Source organism: Setaria italica, chromosome III (genome assembly GCF_000263155.2).
Source record: "Setaria italica strain Yugu1 chromosome III, Setaria_italica_v2.0, whole genome shotgun sequence".
NCBI classification, from domain to species: Eukaryota; Viridiplantae; Streptophyta; class Magnoliopsida; order Poales; family Poaceae; genus Setaria; species Setaria italica.
Window position 1 is genome coordinate 41,507,908 of NC_028452.1, and position 6,000 is coordinate 41,513,907.

The window sequence follows — 6,000 nt, forward strand, 5'->3', positions numbered from 1 at the left end:
ATTATGAGAATATAGCACTTGCTCCAAAAGATGTTTGGACAATGATTTCAAGATTCCTTTATGATATTCAGCCCGAGTATATGGATTCGAAGATCTTCTATTGTACCATTATTTTCTGGTACTGGATATGTGGAGGTGACTCTCGATAGACTTCTTAGAAGATTGAGTTATGTGCACAGATGTCTTGGAGGCCAAACATTCTACTATATTGTACCATTCTTTTAGGATAATTGACTACATGAACTAAAGTACGGAGCGTCTGTAATCTTTAATGTATATGTATCTTTATTATCTTGTTATGAGTGTAATCTTTATATATATCTTTAGTGAATGTTATGAATATTGATTGGTGTAATTTTCATGTGAATTGTTTTTATCGTTGATTGGCGTAAATTATGAATATTGATCAATTTCTTTATCTAATACGAAGACCAATGTCCATTTCTCATGTAATAATTTATTCATCTAATGTTGTTTGCAAGGACTAAATATTATAATCACATTAGCTCTATTTCCCCCCACATAATATTGAGCAAGTTATTTATCTAATACAAAGATCTATGTCCATTTCTTACGTAATACGATGCAGATGGACGGGCAATGGATGTATAACATGGAAAGATGGACCAAGGAATTTGTTGATGGCTTGCATTATTTTTTCGAAGTGGCCAAAGCCAACAAGCCAGAGAACGGATTCATATATTGTCCATGCTTCCACTGCAGTAACAAGAAGGACTACTCTTCCTGGGGACTGTTCACGACAACTTATTTAGATATGGTTTCATGCCTAACTACTTGGTTTGGACCAAGCACGATAAAAATGGGTTATAATGGAAGATGATGAAGAAGAGGAGGATGATAACAATATTCTAGAGTGGGCTGTAGGCCAAACTTTTACAGATACTACAATGGGTGAGGCTGATGAAGATGAGTTTGCAGAAGATGACCCTACTGATGATCTTGGTCAGGTGCTACGGGATGCACAGAGAGATTGCAAAACTAAGAAGGAATCAAAAAAGTTGTAGCGCATGATACATGATCACAAAAAAATTGTTGTACCCAGATTGCAAGCAAGGGCATAAAAAAACTAGGTACCACACTAGAACTGCTACAATGGAAGGTAAAAAATGATGTGTCCGATAAGGCATTTGAGGGAATATTGAAAATTGTAAAGAATATTTTTCTTGAGAATAATGAATTGTCGTCCACAACATATGAAGCTAAATAGATTGTTTTCCCTCTAGGATTGGAGGTTCAAAAGATACATGCATGCCCTAATGATTGTATCCTCTATTGTGGTGATAACTATGAGAAATTGGATGCTTGTCATGTGTGCGAATCGCTGCGGTATAAGATCAGGCGAAATGATCCTGATGATTTCGAGGGGCAGCCTCCCAAGAAGAGAGTTCCCGCGAAGGTGATGTGGTATTTCCCTATAATACCACATTTGAAGCATTGATTCAGAAACAAGGCGAATGCTAAGTTGATGCGATAGCACAAAGAAGAACGTAAGCAAGATGAGATGCTGAGGCACCCCGTGGATGGGTCCCACTGGAGATCAATTAATAGAGCATTCCCGAGCTTCGAAAGTGATGCAAGGAACATAAGGTTTTTTTTAAGTACTAACGGATTCAATCCATTTCGTGAGTTGAGTAGTGGTCATAGTACTTGGCCTGTGACCCTATGTATGTTCAACCTTCATCCTTGGCTGTGCAAGAAGTGGAAGTTCATTATGATGCCGATGCTTATTAAAGGCCTAAAACAACCCAGCAACAATATTGACGTGTACCTAAGACCGTTGGTTGATGAACTTTTACTGCTCTGGAAGGAAGAAAGTGTACGTGCGTGGGATGAGGATAAACAAGAGAGGTTTTACCTACGAGCATTGTTGTTCGTAACCATCAATGATTGTCCTGCGCTGAGTTATCTTTTAGGATAGACAAACAGCGGATATCGAGCCTGCACCCACAGTTTAGACGACACAGACAACATGTATTTGAAATTCTATAGGAAGGTTGTGTATATGGGCCATCGTCGATTTCTTCCTGCTAACCACCCGTTAAGAAAGAAAGGGATGCATTTCAAAGGGTTGCCAGACCATCGTAAAAAACCTGCACACCGTAATGGAAAGCGTGTATTTGAGATGATAAAGGATGTAAGGGAAGTCTTTGGACAGGGTCTTGGTAGCGAACCTGTTATGAACGACGATAACGGACGTGCACCCATGTGGAAGAAAAAGTCTATATTTTGGAAGCTACCTTAGTGGGAAATCCTAGAGGTTCGCAACGCAATAGACGTAATGCACCTAACAAAGAATCTTTGAGTGAACATGCTAGGCTTTATGGGTTGTTATGGGAACTCAAAAGTTACATTGGAAACATGATAGGACCTAAAACATATGAAGCAACGAGATGACCTACATCCGGAAAAAAGAGATAATAGACAACACTACTTACATCTTGTCAGCTACACTCTTAGCAAGGAAGAGAAGGATAACATGTTTGAATGCATGAATAGTATCAAGGTTCCATTTGGGTAATCCTCGAATATAAAGGGAATAATAAATATGAAAGAAAAGAAGTTCACAAATCTCAAGGCCCATGATTGCCACATGTTGATGACCTAGTTGCTTCCGGATGCACTGAGGGGTATTCTACCAGAGAATGTACGATTGGCGCTCGTAAAGCTATGTGCATTTCTCAATGCAATTTCGCAGAAGACAATCAATCCAACCAAGCTAGTAAAGCTACAGAACGATGTGGTACAATGTCTTGTCAGCTTTGAGTTGTTATTTCCACCATCCTTCTTCAATATTATGACGCACCTCCTGTTTCACCTAGTCAAAGAGATTACTATTCTCGATCCAATATTCCTGCACAATATGTGGTCTTTCAAGAGGTTCATGTGAGTCCTAAAAACTATGTTCTTAATCATGCCCGTCCAGAAGGAAGCATCCCCAAGGGATATGGAATAAAAGAGGTTATTGAGTTTTGTGTTGATTTTATTGACTCAATTAATTCGATTGGGGTTCCAATATCAAGCCACGAGGGGAGACTGCGGGGAACAGGCACCCTTGAAAGGAAATCAAGTTTGAGAAATGATACTAATTTGTTCCATAAAGCACACTTCACTATTCTACAACAATCATCCTTTGTGGCTTCGTATATCGAGGAACACAAGCAGATTCTATTTTTCCAATACCCGACGAAATCCGATGCCTGGATTATACATCATCACATGGATACTTTTCCCTCTTGGTTGTGTCAACTCCTTATGAGTAACTCCACGATTCATGAACAAATCATTTGGTTAGCCAAGGGACCTTCTAGCACAATCATAAAATTCCAAGGGTACAAGATAAATGGTTATACATTTTACACAAGAGCCTAAGACTAGATAAGCACCAACTAGAATAGTGGTGTCCGCATAGATGCCATAGATAACAATAGGAGCAAGGACTCGTATTATGGTTTCATAGAGGGGATCTAGGAACTTGAATACAGACCGCTGAACATCCCTTTGTTTCGTTGCCAATGGGTGAAGCTAACTAGAGGTGGTGTAACGAAAGATCAGTATGGAATGACAATAGTGGACATGACCAAGACTAGATATAATGATGAACCATTCATCCTTGCCAGTGATGGGCACTAGGTTTTCTATGTGAAGGATATGTCTAGCAAGCTTAAGAAAAATTCAGAAGATAAAGAAAAACCATGGGAGCCAAAGTGCCACATAGTTCTTCTAGGTAAAAGAAAAAATCATGGGAGTCGAGGACAAAACAAAATAGTTAGATGATTATGATTAGTTTGATGGCATGCCTCCAATCGCTGTCAAAGTTGACCCAAGCATCATGCTAGCCAAAGAAGAGGCTCCGTACTATATTGTAATGCTCTATGGAGAACATTTATTCGATCATATAAACAATGTTAACTTAACCACATACACAATTGCATTTTTTCCACATTGAAATTATTTTGAATAGTTTGTTGATGATAGTAATGCATTAACATAATTATTTTAGAAACTTAAACAACTAATATAGAATTATTGATAGATTCAACCTTATTTTAAATATACTTGCTAATTTAATATATTTTTGCATGTTCAAAATATATAAAGTTTTTAGTTTTTTCTTTAACAAAACCAGTGGAAAACAACTAAAACATACATAAATTATAATTGGAAAACAAGCGGGGAATGAAAATTTCCACTAAAGGGCCTTTAGTCCCGGTTGGAAAGTCAATCCGGGACTAAAGGGTGCATTTTCAGCTCCCACGCGAAAAGCACCTGTTGGATTTACAAACCCGGCAGTCCACTAGGGGGTTACCCAAGTGGTTGATTTGTAGGTGGAGGTGATTGCAAAACCAAGAACTTGAAGGTGATCGTGAGAACACGAGGGACACGAGGGTTTTAGACAGGTTCGAGCCTCCCGAGCGTAATACCCTATGTCCTGTATGCTTGGTGGCTTGTATTGCTTGAGAATCTCGATGCCCCTGGCCGCCTTATATAGGCTGATGACCTAGGTTTACAACTCAGTTTGAATCTAATCTATTCAGTACTTACTTAGAAGGTGATCTGAGTTAGACTACAATACGTATCACGCAATATCCGAGTTGGTTTGAACTGCCCGATCTCCTTGGCGTGTACTCCAAGTATCTTCATATCCATAGCCCACACGCCCTGGTCAGGTGAGCCCATTTGTCAAGTCCAACCAGTATCCTGGTCGGTAGGGACCCATGAGGTATCCATATCCCTCAAGCCCTCGAGTGATGTGTAGGTGAATAGGAACTTGAGGACATCGTAGCGAAGCTTGGAATGTGGTTGGCGTCATAATGACGGAGAGGCTGCACAGTGCTCAAAAAGAAGAAAATTTGAGCGAACGCAGAGCCATACGTGTAGAGCGAAGTCGAGTGCCGAGTTGATGGATGGCGGGCATCCAGTAAGTTGAAGCGAAGGACATGGAGGGCGTCGCAAGATGCACTCTATATGGAGTAGCCCCCGAGCATTGAAGTGATTAGTGTAATCAGTCCAATGGTTAAAAAGGAAGAAAAAATTGATCCCAGTACCCGAGCACAAGAATAGGCAAAGCCACGGAGGCACACCAACCTGAAATAGGCACCCAGCCCTTGAGCGTGAGCGCGAGGACTGGCAGAGCCACGGAGGCACGATGACCTAAAATATGCACCCAGCCCCCTAGCATGAGCGCAAGGACTAGCGAAGCCATGGAGGCAGCTGACTTGAAATAGGCGCCTAGCCCCTAAGCCTGGGAGCCGGACGAATCGCGGAAGCACATCGAGTCACGTCCCACCCCGAGCCAGAGAGGTTGGCCGGGAGATAGGAGGCACGCCGAGTCATTTGCGAAGCCCAACATCAAAGCTTGGGAGCCGAATGAGCTGCAGAAGAACGCTAAGTCACCTCCCGCCCCAAGCCAAAGAAGTCGGCTGGGCAACAGGAGGCACGCCGATTAGTTTTTGAGCTGTAAAAGGACAGTACAAACATTATGTAGTGTAGTGTAGATTATTAAATAATTGAACTACTCAGAAGTTTAATTCGCTTTAGAAGTAAATTCTTGCACGTCCTGCTCTTGTAGGTCATGTAATTTCCCTAGGTAGTTAGCCTGTTACGTTTAAGCACCTAGACCTGCTGACCACTGCTCACGGAGAGGATGGCTTATCTCAGGCTATAGCGCTAGGGCTGACCTGATGCTTGCATATAGGAGACGTGCAAGATGAGTTAAGGTTTCACGGATTAAGGCGTGTGCTACCTGAGTACTTTAGCAACCGTTAAGAGAAGATGTACAAGACATGAAGGAGATCGCAAAATAGTAGAAACTGTACGAAAAAGCGAGTGTGTGCACTGGACACTCGTAGGTCGCAGTCCTGACTACCCGTGTAGTGGACGGACCAAGCTCTATGAGCAATCGGGGTGGTCGGCAGAAGTCACGGAGACATAGGAGAGCCAAGACGGTCGGCGAAAGTCATGGAGACATGGAGGAGCCAA